This window comes from Carcharhinus amblyrhynchos, unplaced genomic scaffold (assembly GCF_965287045.1).
Source record: "Carcharhinus amblyrhynchos unplaced genomic scaffold, sCarAmb.v2.hapA scaffold_41, whole genome shotgun sequence".
In the NCBI taxonomy this organism is placed as follows: domain Eukaryota; kingdom Metazoa; phylum Chordata; class Chondrichthyes; order Carcharhiniformes; family Carcharhinidae; genus Carcharhinus; species Carcharhinus amblyrhynchos.
The window spans coordinates 452,501-473,270 of NW_027649782.1; the positions used below are offsets into that span (position 1 = coordinate 452,501).

Here is a 20,770-nt window from a genome sequence, read left to right on the forward strand (position 1 = left end):
TTGGCCTAGTGCTTCATGTCGTTAGTGTGTGCCTAAACTGGACCAGATACTGGGCAAGACAACAGCTCAGTGACTATCGCTGATTGCTGTGCAGACACATGGATTTGGGCCGGTGTCTGTGGGAGTTTGCGCATTCTCCCCGTGCTTGCGTGGGTTTTCTCCGGGTGCTCCGGTTTCCTCCCACACCCCAGGGGTGTGCTGTTAGGCTGATTGGCCGAAATAAATTGTCCCTAAATCAGATTCCCTCAATCTGGATGGCCATAAAACATTAGACAGGGGTCGTGGGTGGAGAGGGGGACTGGTGGTGTTAAAATGGCGGTGCGGGCTTGTTGGGCCGAAGGGCCTGTTTCCCAGGCTGGTTTTGTTCTTTGTAAGTAAACTTAAGGGTTAAGTCGTGGCAGGAGATGCCAGACCTGTGTCATTGCTCCTCTTGTGCGATGTGGGAATTCAGGGATCACTCTGGTGTCCCTGGCTCTTTCATGTGCAACAAATGTGTGCAACTGCAGCTCCTGTTAGACTGTTTGGGGGCTCTGGAGCTGCGGACGGACTCACTTTGGAAATCCGCGATGCTGAGGAAGTCGTGGATAGCACATTCACTGCAGATAAAAATTACTGAGGGAGATAGGGACTGGGTGACCAGCAGGCAGAGGAAGAATAGGAAGGCAGTGCAGGGGTTCCTTGCAGTCATCTCCCTCTGATATAGAGATAGATTTGGATACTGTTGGGGGAGATGATTCACCCAGGGGGAGGTGGCAGCAGCCAGGTTCAGGGCATAGTTGCTGGCTCTGCTGCACAGGAGGGCAGGATAAAGAATGGATGAGCTGTAGTGAGAGGGGACTCAATGGGAAGGAGAATGGACAGGAGTTTCTGCGGATACAAAGGAGACTCCAGGATGGCACTTTGTCTCTCTGGTGCAAGAGACAAGGATGCCTCGGAATGGCTGCGGGGCATTCTGAAGGGGCGGGTGAACAGCCAGTTATCATGTGTTGGTCCTCCAGAAGGAACTCTTCAGTTGTAGACAATGAAATAAAACAAAGCTTAGTCCAACATACAAATCAAAGAAAAAAATTTAATAAAGATATTTCATTACTCCAACACTTGAGTCCTCACCCTGGGCCATTCCGAGCTCCTCAATATTCCCAACAGATTATTATTTGTACTGAGAGAGCTGGTTAGCCGACTACCACATTATTTTGTCACTGGTTACATCGTTTATCGGGTCAGCTGACCTTTACAGCTTGTTACCATTGGTCACACGACAATATCTCCAATGTTATCATTCGTTACATTCTAACATTGTGATGCATGAAGGTACCAACCATATCGGTCAAAATGAGGTCCTGCAAGCTGAATTTAGGGAGTTAGGAGTTAAACTAAAAAGTAGGATATCAAAGGTAGTCAATCTTACGATTGCTACCAGTGCCATGGACTGGTCAGGGTAGGAACATCAGGATAGTTAAGATGAATATGTGGCCTGATGGATGGTGCAAAAGGGAAGGATTGAAATTCCTGAGACACTGGAACTGGTTCTGGGGGAGATGGGACCAGTATAAATTGGACAGTCTGCGTCTGGGCAGGACTCAAAACAATGTTCTAAAGGGAGTGTTCGCTAGTGCTGTTGGGAAGGGTTTAAATTAATGTGGCGGGGGGATGGGAACTGATGCAGGAAGTGAGAGGGAAGTAAAGCAGGGACAGAATCAAAAGGCAGTCAGGGGAAAAGTGGAAGGCAAAGAAACCAAAGACAAAGAAAAAGAAATGGCCACAGTACAGAGTACAGAGACTGTGGAGAACTCAGTGATTGGGTCCAGTAAGGCTAAGAGAAATAAAACACAGGGAGAATGTACAAAATATGACAGGACAGATGGTCTGAGGTGTGTTTGCTTTAATATAAGGAGTATGACAAGTAAGGCGCTTGAACTGAAGGCTGGGATTTCTACATGGAACAACGATGGCAATTCTGGAGACTTGGATGAAAGGAGGGCAGGACTGGCAGCTTATCATTCCAGGATTTAGATGTTTCAGGCGAGGTAGAGAGGGTTAGAAAAGAGTTGGGGGAGTTGCTTTACTGATGAGGGAGAATGTCACATCTACACAGAGGGAGGTCACCTTGGTGGGATCATGCAGTGAGGCCATATGGGTAGGACTCAGGAACAGGAGCGGTGCAATAACACTGTTAGAATTGTACAATAGACCTCCCAACAGCCAGCGTGAAGAGGAGGAACTGATATCTCAGCAGATTATAGGAAGATGTAAAAACATAAGAGCATAAGAAATAGGAGCAGGAGTAGGCCATCTAGCCCTTCGAGCCTGCCCCGCCATTCAATAAGATCATGGCTGATCTGTCGTGGCTCAGTTCCACATTCCCGCCCTCTCCCCATAACCCTTAATCCCCTCGCTTATCAAAAACCCATCAACCCGCGTCTTAAAAATATTTAGCGAGGCAGCCTCCACCACTTCAACGGGCAGAGAATTCCAGAGATTCACCACCCTTTGAGTGAAGAAGTTCCTCCTCAACTCCGTTCTAAACCGCACCCCCTTTATCTTGAGGCTGTGCCCCCTAGTCCTACTGTCCTTTCTGAGCGGGAAGAGTCTCTCCACCTCTATCCTATCCATCCCATTCATCATCTTATACGTCTCAATGAGATCTCCCCTCATTCTTCTAAACTGTAACGAGTACAAGCCTAGTTTATTCAGCCTCTCCTCATAGCTCAACCCCCTCAACTCCGGTATCAGCCTAGTAAACCTCCTCTGCACTCCCTCCAAGGCCAAAATATCCTTGTGTAAGTACGGCGCCCAAAACTGCACACAGTACTCCAGCTGCGGCCTCACCAATGCCCTATACAGCTGCAGCAAGACCTCCCTACTTTTATATTCAATCCCCCTCACTATGAAGGCCAGCATCCCATTCGCCTTCCTGACCACCTGCTGCACCTGCAGGCTGGGTTTTTGCGACTCATGCGCAAGGACCCCGAGGTCCCTCTGCACCGTCGCCTGCTGCAGTTTTCGCCATGTAAGTAATAGTCCTTCCTACCATTATTCCTACCAAAGAAGACCACCTTGCACTTGCGAGGTGGTCCAACAGGGTTGTTATGATGGGCAATCTTAACTTTCCCAACACAGACTGGGTTTCCTTTAGTGCCGGAGGATTGGACGGGGCAAAGTTTGTTCAGTGTGCCTAGGAGGCAATATGTGCTTCTTGAGGCAATGTGTAGATAGTCTGACTCGGGAAGGGGCTCTCTTACACCTGGTTCTGGGAAACGAGCCTGAACGTGTGACTGATGCCTCAGTGGGGGACCATTTTGGGAAAAGTGAGCACAATTCTGTAAGTTTCAAAATAATTGTGGAAAAAGATAGAAATGGTCCCAGAGTGAAATTAGTAAACTGAGGGAAGGATAACCACAGTAAAAAGTCTGACAACACCAGGTTTTAGTCCAACCGATTTATTTGATAGTAAACTCACAAGCTTTCGAGGGGACTCCCTCTTCGTCAGGTGAATGGAGAGTCCTGGCCTCGGACAGAGCGTATAAAGCACAGACAGTTTAGAGATTACTGATTAGTCTCGCAGGAAGGATAACTGCAACAGTATTACACAGGGGCTAGGGAATGTGGATTGGAGCGGCTGTTTGAGGGAAAATACACATCCAATATGTGGGAGCCTTTTAAAAGTCAGTTCTTAATAATTCAGGATGAGTATGTTTCTGTAATTTGAAAGATAAAGATGGCAAGATTCGGGAACTCTGGATGACAAGAGAGATTGTGAGCTTAGTGAGAAAGAAGGAGGCATACATTTCAGGAAATTGAAAATGGATAAGGCTCCTGACGAACACAAAGACAGCAGAAAAGAGCTTAAACAGGGACTTAGGCCAGCTAAAAGGGGCCATGAAATGTCCTTAGCAGGCAGGATTAAGGAGAATCCCAAAGCTTTGTATACATATGTAAGGAAGAGGGTAGCTAAGGAAAACTCCACTCAAGGACAAACCAAAGTAGAACGTACAGGGTAAATGGTAGGACTCTGAAGAGTGCAGTTGAACAGAGGGATCTGGGAATACAGGTACAGAATTCCCTAAAAGTGACGTCACAGGTGGATAGGATCGTAAAGAGTGCTTTTGGTACATTGGCCTTTATAAATCAGAGTATTGAGTATAAAAGTTGGAGTGTTATGGTAAGGTTATATAAGGCATTGGTGAGGCTGAATTTAGAGTATTGTGTACAGTTTTGGTCACCTCATTACAGGAAGGATGTAAATAAGGTTGAAAGAGTGCAGAGAAGGTTCACAAGGATGTTGCTGGGACTTGAGAAGCTGAGTTACAGAGAGAGATTGAATAGGTTAGGACTTTATTCCCTGGAGCATAGAAGAATGAGGGGAGATTTGATAGAGGTGTATAAGATTTTGATGGGTATAGATAGAGTGAACGCAAGCAGGCTTTTTCCACTGAGGCTAGGGGAGAAAAAACCAGAGGGCATGGGTTAAGGGTGAAAGGAGAAAAGTTTAAAGGGAATATTAGGGGGGATTCTTCACACAGAGAGCGGTGGGAGTGTGGAATGAGCTGCCGGATAAAGTGGTAAATGCGGGGTCACTTTTAACATTTAAGAAAAACTTGGACGGGTTCATGGATGAGAGGGGTGTGGAGGGATATGGTCCAAGTGCAGGTCAGTGGGACTAGGCAGAAAAATGGTTCGGCACAGACAAGAAGGGCCAAAAGGCCTGTTTCTGAGCTGTAGTGTTCTATGGTTCTATGGACAGTGGAGGGAATTTGTGTGTGGAACCAGATGAATTAGGTGAGGGCCTTAACAGTACTTCGCATCAGTATTCACAAAGGAGAAGGATGTGGTGGATGTGGAGTGTAGAAAGGAGAATGTTGACATTCTAGGAGATAAGAAAGGAAGAGGCATTGGAGGATTTGAAAAACATTAAGGTGGACAAGTCCCCAAAGCCAGATTGGGTCTATCCCAGAATACTGAGAGAAGCATTCCCTCATGGCCAAAATCTTAGTATCTTCTTTAGCCATTTGCAAGATGATTAGAGAGTAGCTAACATTGTTCCTCTGTTTAAGAAGGACAGAAGAGACAATCTGGGAAATTACAGGCCTATCAGCCTTACAGCAGTGGTGGGGAAATTACTGGAGCGTGGCACAATGCTGCCTCACAGCACAAGGGTTCGATTCCCGCCTTGTGTCACTGTCAGTGTAGATTTTGCACATTCTTCCAGTGTCTGCGTGGCTTTCCTCCCACGCTCCAAAGATGTGCGGGTTAGGTTGATTGGCCAAGCTAAATTGCCCTTTAGCCTCAGGAGGATGGTAGGGTAAATAAGAAAGGTTATGGATTTGGGCCTGGGTGAGATTGTGATCAGTGCAGACTCGATGGGCCAAATGGCCTCCTTCTGTATTGTCAGGGTTCTATGATTCTATGAGGATGTACTCACATCTGGAAGAGAATCGGTTTATTAGCGATAGGCAACATAGTTTCGTCATTTCCCACAAAAGCGATTGAGTTCTTTGAGGAAGTAATAAGAGAAATTGACCAGGGCAGGGCAGCGGATATTGTTTACATGGACTTTAGTAAAGCCTTCGATAAGGTTCCTCTTGGCAGGCTGAAACAGAAGGTGAAATCATATGGGATCCAAAATGAGCTGGTGGAATGGATACAAAACTGGTCTGGGCATAATAGCAGTGGAAGGATACTTTCCTAACTGGAGATCTGTGACAAGTGGTGTTCCACAAGGATCAGTGCTGGGGCCTCTGTTGTTTGTAATATATAAATTATTTGGAGGAAAATGTAGGTGGTCTGATTAATAAATTTGCAGATGATACAAAAATTGGGGGTGTAGCAAATAGTGAGGAGGATTGTCAGAGGATATAGATCAGCTGGAGCCCTGGGTCGAAAGATGGCAGATAGAATTTAACCCGGACCAATGTGAGGTGATGCGATTTGGAAGGTTTACTGCAGAAGGAAGTATACAGTAAATGGTAGAGGCCTTAGAAATATTAGCATACAGAGGGATCTAGGCGTGCAGATCCACAGTCCCTGAAAGTGGCAACCCAGGTGGACAAGGTTATCAAGAAGGCATATGGCATGCAGTCGGGATGTTTGAGTATAGGAATTGGAAAATCATGTTGCAGCTGTGTAAGACTTTGGTTAGGCTGCACTTGGAGTATTGTGTACAATTCTAGTTGCCACACTACCGGAAGGATGTTGATGCATTGGAAAGGGTTCAGAAGGGATTTACCAAGATGTTGCCCAGTTTGGAGGATATGGACAATGAAGAAAGGTTGAACATTCTTGGCTTGTTTTCACTAGAGTGTCGGAGGAGGAGGGGGGAACTGATGGTGGCTTACAAGATTATGATGTGGGTATGCCGGCATTGGACTGGCGTAAACACAGTAAAAAGTCTGACAACACCAGGTTTTAGTCCAACCGATTTATTTGATAATAGACTCACAAGCTTTCGAGGTTTCCCAGAGCATATATGCATATATGCTCTGTCTGAGGCCAGAACTCTCCATTCACCTGACGAAGAGGGAAACCTCGAAAGCTTGTGAGTCTATTATCAAATAAATCGGTTGGACTAAAACCTGGTGTTGTCAGACTTTTTACTGTGTTTACAAGATTATGACAGGCTTGGATAGAGTGGATAGTCAGAGTCATTTTCCAAGGGTCGAAGGGTCAATTACTCGGGGCACAAGTTGGAAGTGAGAGGGGGAAAGTTTAAAAGAGATGTAAGGGGCAAGTGTTTCACACGGAGGGGGGTGAATGTCGGGAACGCGCTGCCATTGGAGGGGGTGGAAGCAGATTCTATAACAACGTTCAAGAGGCATCTCATTAGATCCATGAATAGGCAGCGAATAGAGGCAAAAAATATTAGAGAGGCATCTGTGTCAGCACAGGCTTGGTGGGTCGAAGGGCCTGTTCCTGCGCTGTACTGTTCTTTGATCGCTCACACACGCACTCGTTCTCTCTCACACACACTCACTCACACGCACGCACATGCATGCACTCACACTGGACTCATCATATAAACACAGTGGCTACAAGAGCAGGTCAGAGGCTGGGAATACTGCAGCGAGTAACTCACCTCCCGACTCCCCAAAACCTGTCCACCATCTACAAGGCACAAGTCAGGAGTGTGATGGAATACTCTTCACTTGCCTGGATGGGTGCAGCTCCAGGAAACATGACTCCATCCAGGGCAAAGTTTGATTGGTACAACATCCACAAACATCCACTCCCTCCATCACTGATGCTCAGTAGCAGCAGTATGCACCATCTACAAGATGCACTGCAGCAATTCACCAAGACAGCACCTTGTAAACCCACAACCACTTCCATCTCGAAGGACAAGGGCAGCTAATACATGGAAACACCATCACCTGCAAGTTCCTCTTCAAGTCACTCACTGTCCTGACTTGGAAATATATCACTGTTCCTTCATAGGAACTACGGGTCAAAGTCCTGGAATTCCCTCCCTATTGGCATTGTGGGTCAACCCACAGAACATGGACTGCAGTGATTCAAGAAGGCAGCTCACCACCACCTTCTCAAGGGCAACTCGGGATGGGCAATAAACGCTGGCCCAGCCAGCGACGCCCATGTCCCGCGAATGAATAAAGAAATACACACATGCACGCGTGTGCACATTCACTCAGAGGTACACTCAAAGCACGTATGCACACACATACACGACGTGCTTGCGCACATTCAGACACACATACACACATGCATGCACACACTCATGCTCGCACAGACTCACACAGACACTGATACACACACATGCACTCGCATTCAAACATGCACATGTGTACACACACATGTATGCACACAAACGTGTGTATACACACATGCAGGTGCATGTACTCACATACATGCACATACACACGTGCAACACAGCCATACACACACTCACACACGCACATGTGCATTCAATTTCAGCCCATCAATTGCTGTACCAAATCACATGGGTGTCAGCTGTATTTGTTAATCATTTGTAATGTATTCTTTCAGTAGCAAATTCGTCATTCTGGAAATTAATAATCTTTCATTTTTAGTTTTTCTATCCTTTTACGATACAGCAGATACTGTGAAGCTGTGGAATATTATTGCTGAGATAAAAATGTTTGAGTAACCAATTAGAAGGGTAGATTTATCTGTGTATTGAGTTGAGTGGAGTTGAGACACGGCTGGTTTCTCTAATGGACGGTTAATTTATTCGTCTGTTAATTCTTCCCCAGCAGGGGGGAAGGTCTGTTCTAGTTGTATCAGTAAGTGAAAGCGAAGAACAGCTGGAATAAGATTAATATTTGTACTTGAGAAATAGTCACGGCATTTCATTCTCTCCACAGAATAGGATAAAGCCAAGTTGTCACGAACAGTGCTTTTGTGCCTCTGACTTCATTGTGTACTCCTTGGTTCAAGGCTTCAGTGTATTAGGCAATAAAATCATGCCTTCCGATTCTCATCATGTTTTTGGTGCCACTGCACTACAGTCGCTGTGAGATAGTTTGCTGTTCAGGGATTTCAGACCCCAGCTATCTAGCAAGATACATGAAGGCAGAATCATTTCACAAATCAGAGAGTTCCAGTAGCAATGACAGTGAGAGAGAGCATTGTTTAACCCACCAAAAATGCAGAGGGTTTCACCGTCTCAGATCACTAAGCCTGGCCTCTGATCCACCTGCCCCACCACAACCTCAGGCCTTCAGTAATCTAGGCAGCATGACCGAGATTATGGTAATCTAGGTAACCATAATCTACCTATTTGCAGGCTGCTCCTACATGGAACAAGCACTCTCTCAGCAAGCAAAAGCTGCTGGAAAATCAGACACTTAATGGAGAGGTAAGATGCTGCCCCAAATTCAGTGACGGCTCTTTTAGTGCTTGCTAGATGCAATTGAGTCTCGTCACAGAGCCCTCAGCCCAGTTTGGGATCAAATGCTTCACCTGAGGTGATCAGTCCAGCATGGTGGCAGCGATATGAAGGCTAGTGCAATATGAAAAAGGACAGCAGGAAGAGAATGAATCATCTCCTTCATTCTGCCAAACTAAATCACTCTTCTTATCACTCTCAACTCACACAGTCACAAACCCATTACACAGGGATCTCACTCAATAGCAGCTCAAGGGACACCGACCTACACACATCTTTATCTCCTCTGCAGGTCCAGCCTATAGCACCATTCACCAGCCAGATTTGCCAGTCTTCCTTGTCATCTAGCCTGGCAAGTGTCTTATTTACACACTCTCTATCTGTCTTTGTTCAGGACAAGTTGGTTCACAATAAGAGGGAGAGGTTCCAGTGAGAATAAAGCCATCCATCCAAATGAGGAAGTGGCTCCTGTGCAGACTGTGAGATTGACAGCCTGTAAGAAGGTCCCAGACCCTCAATGCAGTCTGTCAGAGGCCCCTGGATCCCCAGGGCAATCTGTCAATGGGTTCTTGACACCAGCACGCCCCCACCCCCCCGCAGTCTGTCAGAGGACCCAGTCCTCAACTGTTGTCAGTTCCAAGTTCCCAAATGCCCAGCTCCTGCCTGTCAGGGGACTGCAGAACCCCAGTCCTGCCTGTTGGAGAGTTCTAGACCTCCGAGTGCAGTCTGCCAGAGGGTCTTGGACCCCTCAGTATCGTCTGTTGGAGGATCTCGGACTCCCCCAGTGCAGTATATCAGAGGGTCCCAGACCCCTCTGTACAGTCTATCAGAGGGTCCTGGACCCCTGCTACTGCCAGTCCAAAGATCCAAAGGACACAGGTGCTATGTCAGTTATTGGCTCCTAATTTTTTTACTCTTTGATGGGGTGAGGGCATGGATGTTACCCACCCTGACTGCCCCCTTGAATTGAGTGGCTTGTTAGGTAATTTCAGAGGCCAGTCAAGAGTCAGCCACATTGTTGTGGGTCTGGTGTCATATGAGTCTTACAGTAATTGGGATGGTAAACTATAGCCGCTTGCAATTGGCCCAGGAAAACACTGCTACAGCTGAACCAATAGGTAAAAATACAGGTAACAACTCATTGTCAACATTTCCCAAGTATGCATTCCCCAGTTATACATTTCTCAGGTACACAATCCCCAGCTATAGATTACCCAGGTACACGTTTCCCAGGTATAGATTTCCCAGGTTCATGTTTCCCAGTATATTTTTCCCATGTACGTTTTTCTCAGGTATTTTTTCCCAGGTACGTGTTTCCCAGGTTTATTTTTCCCAGGTATAGATGCTCCAATGGATGCAATAACTAGAAACTCAGGTGGTGAGCGACTTGGATCACCCGTTAACTGAACTGAAAATTTTAGAATTAGGAATTCAATCAAACTTTGCCTAACAATTCACAATACATATCCAGTAAGCAGTGACAGAGTCAGGAATTGCCCTTTCAGGAACATTCTGACAACGTGTGAACATATCCTGTCTAACCGCATTCGACTAAACATGCTCAAACACTGTGCCAGATTCTCCCAGGCAGCTGCTCCCTCCTCACTTCACAGTGTCCCTAATCTATTAAATTATTCAGGTTTTGAAAGGGCTTTAGCAATGTGAGAAGTCAGCTCGCAACTGAAGTGGTCAAGCTCTGTTCACTTAATTACGCTGAGCTGATTTAATTAATGCAAAACTCAGCAAACGACTGGGTTACACAGGCCTGGGATCCTTCAGCTGTGGAGCAGAGACCACACAGTTAAAAATGTGACAGTCACAAACTATCCCTTATCAACCTTCTCGGCCTGTTTGTGACCTGCTCCCAAACAATACTCGACTACACAATCCTCCTCCAGCTGACTGCCTCTGTACTTGTTTCCATTCTCTTGAATCTAATTAGGATATCAATACAATGTCTTCACACTCCCACATCATTACATCTGTTATTCCCCAAGGATCAATCCTCAATCCCCTCTCCTATTTCTCATCTACACGCTGACCCTCAGTGACATCTACCATTTGTTCCCTAACTATGTGCCGCATTCCTCCCCCTGACAACACCTGGATCTATTTCCCCTGACAACACCTGGATCTACCTTCCCTGACAACACCTGGATCCACCTCACCTGACAACACCTGGATCTACCTCACCTGACAACACCTGGATCTACCTCACCTGACAACACCTGGATCCACTTCACCTGACAACACCTGGATCCACCTCACCTGACAACACCTGGATCCACCTCACCTGACAACACCTGGATCTACCTTCCCTGACAACACCTGGATCCACTTCACCTGACAACACCTGGATCCACCTCACCTGACAACACCTGGATCTACCTCACCTGACAACACCTGGATCTACCTCACCTGACAACACCTGGATCTACCTTCCCTGACAACACCTGGATCTACCTCACCTGACAACACCTGGATCTACCTTCCCTGACAACACCTGGATCTACCTCACCTGACAACACCTGGATCCACTTCACCTGACAACACCTGGATCCACTTCACCTGACAACACCTGGATCCACCTCACCTGACAACACCTGGATCTACCTCACCTGACAACACCTGGATCTACCTCACCTGACAACACCTGGATCTACCTTCCCTGACAACACCTGGATCTACCTCACCTGACAACACCTGGATCTACCTTCCCTGACAACACCTGGATCTACCTCACCTGACAACACCTGGATCTACCTCACCTGACAACACCTGGATCCACTTCACCTGACAACACCTGGATCTACTTCTCCTGACAACACCTGGATCTACCTCACCTGACAACACCTGGATCCACTTCACCTGACAACACCTGGATCCACCTCACCTGACAATACCTGGATCTACCTTCCCTGACAACACCTGGATCTACCTTCCCTGACAACACCTGGATCTACCTCACCTGACAACACCTGGATCTACCTTCCCTGACAACACCTGGATCTACCTTCCCTGACAACACCTGGATCTACCTCACCTGACAACACCTGGATCTACCTCATGATCAACTGCTCTGCTGTTTCTCTATTATCAGATTGCTTCTCTGGTAGCTAACGCTGGATGGACAGCAAATTCTCCAACCTGATATCAGGAAGGCCAAAGTCACTGCCTTCAATCTCCACTATAAATTTTGTTCCCTAACTCCATCCCTCTCCCTGGCAACTCTCTGATATTGAACCGAATTGTCCACAGTTTCTGGATGCCTATCCGCTCCATCATTCAGGACGCCTATTTCCATCTCCAGAACTCTACCTTGGTCTCAGCTCACCTGCTGTTGAAATCCTCATTCACTCTTCAGCTTATCCCTAGGTTTGACTACTCCATGCTCTTAGCCAGCCTTTAATATTCTACCCTTTCTCAACTTGAGGTTTCCTGAACGCTGCTGGCTAATGCCCCTTCTTCATGTCAGTCCCATTATTGATCACGCAATGCTCGCTGACAAACATTGGTTCCAGAGGTTTGAAATTATCTGGTTTTCAAATCTTTCCATGACCGACCCTCCTTATCTCTGTAATCTCCTCCAGTCCCAAATCCCTCCAAAATATGGGGCAGCAGTCTCGAGTGCCAGGGACCCACGTTCAATTTCAGCTTCGGGTGAATTCTATGTGAAGTTTGCACATTCTCCCAGTGTCTGCCTGGGTTACCTCCGGGTGCTCCAGTTTCCTCCCACAGTCCAAAGATATGCTGGTTAGTTTGATTGGCTACAATAAATTGCCCGTTAGTGTCAAGGGGATTAGGAGGGCAAATATATGGGGTTATGGGAATAGGGTCTGGAGGGGGTTGTTGTCGCTGCAGGCTCGAATGGCCTCCTTCTGCACTGTAGGGATTCAATGAATCTCCAATACCTGGATTCATTTAATTTGGAGCATTAATCATGGTACACCGGTGGATGTTTCTTCAGTTGCCCAAGTTCGAAGCTGTTTACTCCTTCAGGAAACTCCTTCAAATCTACACAGATGACCAAGATTTTGGGCGTCTGCACCGATATATCCTTGTATAGTTTGGTGTCCAGTTTTGTTTCATAATGTTGCTGTGTAACAACTTGTGGTTTTTATTATTTTAAAGGATTTAAAACAAGCATAATTTGTTGTTGTTGAATGGGTTCATGCCCATTCACCTCAACGATTGATAATTAATCACTTCTTGAGATGACATTAGGTTTGGAAGGAATCTACGTTGAGAACATGATGGGCACAGTGATGACGGGGCATGGGCTCTGCAGCTGCCTCCCTGCAAAAGCTAAGAATGGTCTAACTTAGGGTTCTTCCTCAACATTAACCCTCCCTACACCAACACCAAATCTCATTAGCATCATAAGTAGTGTAAAGGAGTCAGTCTTGTTGGCAGAGTGTGAAATGAGGACACTGCTTCATTAGTCACAGATTTGCAAGAATAATTTGTGATAATTCACAGCTATTTACCACAGGCCAACTGTATCATCATGTTTGTGTAGTTTAAAATGATAACACTTTTGAATAATGGAACGAAAATTAAAATCTCTGTCGAGAATATTGGGGGTGATTTTGAGCCTGCACTGTCTGCCTGAGGGATTGGTATTGCACACTCAAAATCCAGAGAGATTTGTACCAGCCAGTTTCTGAGTTCTGCTCTCCTTGGCCCCTCAGTGGTGGAGTGGTGTGAAATGTGCCGCAGGACCACAGAAAGCTCATTCTGATACATGAGCATGCCCTCTCCCCGGGACCCCCCTTCCTCACTGGATATTCAGCGGGCACCGGTGTGACATCACACCAGCGCCATTTACAACAGCTCGACATGAGTGTGAACGTGGCACCTTCACCTCCGGGGGGTTTCAGAGGTGAGCACTCAGGAAGCCAGCACCCTCCACCATGTGCACTGCTCAGGGGGCACTGGAGAGGACCCGGGCAAGATAGACAGGCTCATCTTGGTGCCGGTGGGTGGGGGTCCCAGAATAGTCACTACAGGGAAAGGATTGGGAAGGGTCACTTGAAGGCCTCACCTTCCCTTCAGGTCAGGCACCCTTGTTTTAAAGTGTGGCAGCGCTTCCCATGTCCTTCCTGGGTTCCCGTCCATACCGCAGCTGAGGTAGTGCCCTGGGTGCAGGCCAGAGGGTGGGAGGGCTCGAAAACAAGAGGCTCAGCACTAGGGGAGGCTGTGAGTTACCCAGGGTGGGGTCCCATGACAGTCCAGGTTGCATCTGCAGGGTGGGAGATTGAGGAATGGGCTGTGTCTCCCCTCGTGTGGCTGAAGGGTCTCACACTCCGGGGAGGGTGACTGCAGTGTGATTGGAACCCACACTCAGGCCGCAGTGTCAGGTCAAAGGGCAGAAGCTGCCGGCAGTCAGGGGTGTGCGTGTGTAACCTCAATGGGTCATGGAAGATTGCTCAGCTCCGCACCTCTTGTGACCTGGGAGAAACAGGGTGCCCTCTGGGACATGCTAATTGCTGGCCTCACGCGTGTCAGCTGGGCCTGGTCTGCCACAAGAGGCAGACACTGGGCTGGATAGCCAGCCCAGTCTCCCCTCATTACTGATTATACCAATAAATGGGTGCAACTAAATAGCGCCGCTGTTTTGTGAAAGCCAACTGTTAACCCTTTGTAAGCCAGTGTCTAAGGCTTCGAGCTGACATTTGCAGAGAGGCTGCAACATCTCGCAGATAACACTGATCTGAACCAAGGTGTGATGGACACATAGAAACATAGAGGACAGGAACAGGCCATTCAGGCCTTCGAGCCTGCTCCGTCATTCATCACGATCACGGCTGATCATCCAAATCAATAGCCTAATCCTGCTTTTTCCCCATAACCTTCGATCTCATTTACCCCAAGTGCTATATCCAGCTGTCTCTTGAATAAATTCAATGTTTTGGCATCAACTGCTTCCTGAATTCCACAGGCTCACCGCTCTTCGTGTGAAGAAATGTCTCCTCACCTCCGTCCTAAATGGTTTACCCTGAATCCTCAGACTGTGACCCCCTGGTTCTGGACTCCCCCCACCATCGGGAACACCCTCCCTGCATCTACCCTGTCTAATCCTGTTAGAGTTTTATAAACCTCTACGAGATCTCCCCCTCATTCGTCTGAACTCCAGTGAAAACAATCCTAACCTGGTCAATCTCTCCTCATACATCAGTCCCACCATCCCCTGGAATCAGCCTGGTAAACCTTCGCTGCACTCCCTCCAGAGCAAAACATCCTTCCTCAGAAAAGGTCAGAACTGCACACAATACTCTAGGTGTGGCCTCACCAAGGCCCTGTATAATCGTAACAACACATCCCTGCTGCTGTACTCGATACCTCTCGCAATGAAAACTACATGCCAATTGCCTTCTTTGCCGCCTGCTGTACCTGCATGCTTCCCTTCAGCAACTGGTGCACAAGGACACCCAGATCCCTCTGCACATTCCCCTCTCCCAATTTACAGCCATTCAGGTAGTGATCTGCCTTTTAGTTTTTGCTTCCAAAGTGAATAACCTCACATTTATCCAAATTATACTGCATCTGCCATTGATTCGCCCACTCACCCAACCTGTCCAGATCTTTCTGAAGGATCTCTGCATCCTCGTCACAGTTCACCGTCCCACCCAACGTGGTATCATCTGCAAACTTTGAGATGTTACACTGGTGCACTGAGACCACATGCTGCACCCTGCTGGAGCTGACAGGGACCAATGTGGAGACGTGGTTACAGTATCAGAGTGAAGGCTGTGAGGAATGGTGTTGAGGCACCTACTGAGTGTACTGCCATTGGGTGACAGTCCCAGAGGAATTGAGGGATGAGGATCGGGACTCTATTACAAATGTTTACAGCTCACTTCAGTTTTCTCTTCCTTCCTCGCATGGTCTGGAGGATCATGGGATCTGTCAAGTTGGCTGTCCTACTTATTGGCACAGAACAGCAGCAGAGATGCCAATGTGCTGTGGCACCTGGCTGGGGCTGGGCCCTACAGAGGAGGGAGAGGCTGGGCCGGGAACAGCACTGCGGATGTATAGGTACCGGCCGAGAGGCTGTCATTGTACCTGCAGATGTCAGAGATTCAGTGCCGCAGGAGGCTGTGTCTGTCCCGGGGGGTTGGTGGACCACCTCTGCCAGACTCTGCAGGAGCTGGTGCCACATGGAATGGGAGGACACCCACCGCTTGTGGCCCTTAAACTCACAGCTACACAGAATTTCTATGTGAGTGGCTTAGTCCTGGGCTGCACGGGGAGCGGTTTGGCATCTCCCACTCAGCCACACACAGATACATCCAGAAGGTCACAGATGCCCTTCGGGTGAGGGCTCGCATGTTTATCAACTTGGCTGGGAGTAAGCAAGCCAAGATGCCAGGGCAATGGACTTTGTCACCTTAGTAGGTTTGCCCCAGATGCAAGGTTTGATTGGCTGCACCAGGGCGCCTCACAGTATCTTTCATAAACCAAAAGAGAGTCAACTCCCTCAATGTGCAGCTCATCCGTGAACACACGATGCACTTCATGTAGGAGCATGTCCATTTCCCAGGGAGCATCCATGACAGCCACATCTTGGGCGCTCTCAGATCCCAGTGTCATTGCGACAGTGTGGTGACTGGAGGGATGACTCTTTGGAGACAAGGGTAGCCCCTCAAGAGGTTACTAATGATGACAGTACAGAGGCCACAAGCATCAGTGGAGACTTGTTACAATGAGGCTCACACTCCCGGAGTGAGAGGGAGCAGAGTGAAGGCTTTGGCTCAAAACGGGCTTCGGCGAGAACAGGCAGAGGCGAGAGTAGGTTTTTTTCGGAAAGTTTATTCTTGTTTTTCCCCAGAGTAAAAAAAAATGCCAGGCAAGATGTTGGAATGTTTCTCTTGCAGGATGTGGGAGATCAGGGAGATTTTGCAGCTGCAGCAAAGCATGTTAGGGAACCGGAGAAGGAATTTGATGACCTCTGTCTAATTCGGGAGAATGACAAGTCTATAGAGAGAGGCTTTAGGGAGGTGGTTACACCTAAGCAGCAGAGCACAGGAAATTGGGTTACTGTAAGGAGAGGAAATGGAAGTGTGAAAGGATAGGCAGAGCAGGGTTCCCCTGTGGCCATTCCCCTCCACAATGGGTTAACCGAATTGGATACTGTTGTGGGGGATGCTTTACCTGGGACAAGCTGTGATAGCCGGAACTCTGATACTGAGTCTGGTTCTGCAGCACAAAAGGGTGGGAGGGAGAAGAGGAGGAGCAGTAGTGATAGGGGACTCGATGGTCAGAGGCACGGACAGGAGGTCCTGTGGTCGGGACAGAGACTCCCGCACGGTTTGTTGCCTCCCGGGTGCCAAAGTCAGGGATGTCTCTGATCGCGTGCACAGTGTTCTAAAGTGGGAAGGTGATCAGCCAGATGTGGTGGTACACATCGGTACCAATGGCGTAGGTAGGAAAAGTGAGGAGGCCCTAAAGAGAGAGGATAGAGAGCTTGGATGGGAGTTAAAAAGCAGGACTCCGAGGGTAGTAATCTCAGGATTGCTACCTGTACCACATACCAGTGAGGGTAAGAGTAGGATGCTTGGGTGGATGAACACGTGGCTGAGGAACTGGTGTAGGGGCAGGTTTCCGATTCTTGGATCATTGGGACCTCTTCTGGGGCAGGTGGGACCTGTACAAGAGAGATGGGTTACACCTAAACTACAAGGGGACCAATATACTCGCAGGTAGGTTTGCTAGTGTTATTGGGGAGCATTTAAACTAGATTTGCAGGGGGATGGGAACCAGAGTGCCAGAGCAGATAGTGGAGCGGGGGTAAAAAGACAGGTTAGTTCAAGCAAAATCACAAATGGAAGAGTTGAGTGTGGTGGAAATAATCTTTTGAGGTGTGTCTATTTCAATGCCAGGAGTATTGTGGGGAAGGCAGATGAGATGAAGGTGTGGACCGACATGTGGAAATATGACATTATAGCCATTAGTGAAACTTGGCTACAGGAGGGGCAGGACTGGAAGCTCAATGTTCCAGGGTTCCAATGTTCCAGGCGTGATAGAGGCAGAGGGATAAAAGGTGGGAGGGTGGCATTGTTGGTCAGGGAAAATGTTACAGCGGTACTCAGGCAGGTTAGATTAGAGAGCTTGTTTACAGAGGCCGTATGGGTGTTGCTGAGAAACAGGAAAGGTATGACCACATTAATGGGGTTGTATTATAGACCACCCAATAGTCAGAGAGAATTGGAGGAGCAAATCAGCAGAGAGATAGCAGACAACTGCAAGAAACACAAAGTTGTGATAGTAGGGGATTTTAATTTTCCACATATAGATTGGGACTCGCATACTGTTAAAGGTTAAGATAGGGTAGAGTTTGTAAAATGTGTTCAGAAGAATTTTCTACATCAGTATATAGAGGTGCCAACTAGAGAGGATGCGATACTGGACCTCCTATTGGGAAATGAGTTAGGGCAGGTGATGGATGTGAGTGTGAGGGAACACATTGCATCCTTGATCACTTTGGACTTGATCACTTGAACACTTAGTTTCAACCTGATCATGGATAAGGATAGATCTGGTCCTCGGGTTGAAGTTCTGAACTGAAAAAAAAAGGCCTAATTTGATGAAATGAGAAGGGATCTGGGAAGTGTGGATTGGCACAGGCTGTTCTCTGGTAAGGATGTAAATGGAAAGTGGGAGGCCTTCAAAGGAGAAATTTTGAGAGTGCAGAGTTTGTATGTTCCTGTCAGGATTAAAGGCAAAGTAAATAGGAATAAGGAACCTTGGTTCTCGAGGGAGATTGTAACACTGATTAAGAGGAAGAGAGAGTTGTATGAAATCTACAGGCAGCAAGGAACAGATCAGATGATCGAGGAGTATAAGAAGTGCAAGAAGATACTTAAGAGGGAAATCAGGAGGGCTAAAAGGAGACATGAGGTTACTTCGGCAGACAGAGTGAAGGAAAATCCAAAGAGCTTCTATACATATGTAAGGAGCAAAAGGATAGTGAGGGATAAAATTGGTCCTCTTGAAGACCAGAGTGGTAGACTGTGTATGGAACCAAAAGAGATGGGGGAGATACTAAATGGGTTTTTTGTATCTGTATTTACAAAGGAAATGGGCACGGAGTCTACGGAAATTGGACAAACAGGTAGGGAGGTCATGGAACCTTTACAGATTAAAGGGGAGGAGGTGCTGGCTGTCTTGAGGCAAATCAGAGTGGATAAATCCCCAGGACCGGACAGGGTATTCCCACAGACCTTGAGGGAGGCTCGTGTTGAACTTGCAGGGGCCCTGGCAGACATATTTAAAATGTCAATATTCACGGGGGAGGTGCCGGATGATTGGACGGTGGCTCATGTTCTTCCGTTGTTTAAAAAAGGTTCCAAAAGAAATCCAGGAAATTATAGGCCAGTAAGAGTGATGTCGGTGGTTGGCAAGTTATTGGAAGTTGTGATAAGGGATAGGATCTACAAATATTTGGATAGACAGGGACTTATTAGGGAGAGTCAACATGGCTTTGTGCATGGTAGGTTATGTTTGACCAATCCATTAGAGTTTTTCGAGGAGGTTACCAGGAAAGTGGATGAAGGGAAGGCGGTGGATGTTGTCTGCCTGGATTTCAGCAAGACCTTTGACAAGGTCCCTCATGGGAGGTTAGTTAGGAAGGTTCTCAGTCTATATGGTATATATGGGGAGGTAGTAAATTGGATTAGACACTGGCTCAATGGAAGAAGCCAGAGAGTGGTTGTGGAGGATTGCTTCTCTGAGTGGAGGCCTGTGACTAGTGGTGTGCCGCAGGATCGGTGTTGGGTCCATTGTTGTTTGTCATCTATATCAATGATCTGGATGATAATGTGGTAAATTGGATCAGCAAATTTGCTGATGATACAAAGATTGGAGGTGTAGTGGACAGTGAGGAAGGTTTGTAAAACTTACAGAGGGACTTGGACCAACTAGGGAAATGGGCTGAAAAATGGCAAATGGAATTTAACGCAGACAAGTGTGAGGTATTGCACTTTGGAAGGACAAACCAAAGTAGAACGTACAGGGTAAATGGTAGGACTCTGAAGAGTGCAGTTGAACAGAGGGATCTGGGAATACAGGTACAGAATTCCCTAAAAGTGACGTCACAGGTGGACAGGGTCGTAGAGTGCTTTTGGTACATTGGCCTTTATAAATCGGAGTATCGAGTATAAAAGTTGGAGTGTTATGATAAGGTTATATAAGGCATTGGAGAGGCCGAATTTAGAGTATTGTGTACAGTTTTGGTCACCTAGTTACAGGAAGGATGTAAATAAGGTTGAAAGAGTGCAGAGAAGGTTCACAAGGATGTTGCTGGGACTTGAGAAGCTGAGTTACAGAGAGAGATTGAATAGGTTAGGACTTTATTCCCTGGAGAATGAGGGGAGATTTGATAGAAGTGTATAAGATTTTGACGGGTATAGATAGAGTGAATGCAAGCAGGCTTTTTCCACTGAGGCTAGGGGAGAAAAAAACCAGAGGGCATGGGTTAAGGGTGAAAGGGGGAAAAGTTTAAAGGGAATATTAGGGGGGGGGATTCTTCACACAGAGAGTGGTGGGAGTGTGGAATGAGCTGCCGGATAAATGTGGGGTCACTTTTAACATTTAAGAGAAACTTGGACAGGTTCATGGATGAGAGGGGTGTGGAGGGATATGGTCCAAGTGCAGGTCAGTGGGACTAGGCAAAAAATGGTTCGGCACAGACAAGAAGGGCAAAAAGGCCTGTTTCTGAGCTGTAATTTTCTAGGGTTTCTATGCTCGTGCTATTTGAGCCAGGCTATTGGTCTGCTGAAAATGCTGAAGGTGCCTGGATCGGTGAGGAGATGTTCTACATTACAGTCCCCAGGAGTTCTCCAGCATCAGTGTAGTTTTCTGTGCTCTTCATAACTTAGCACTGCAGAGGGGAGACTGCATGGACTTGGA

General features: G+C 47.3%; 1 protein-coding gene across 2 annotated transcripts in view; it reads right to left on the reverse strand.

Annotated features, from left to right (window-relative positions):
* The window catches only part of LOC145335786 (ephrin type-B receptor 2), a 606,760-nt gene that overhangs the window by 303,565 nt on the left and 282,425 nt on the right, over positions 1-20,770 (reverse strand). The window lies entirely within an intron of this gene.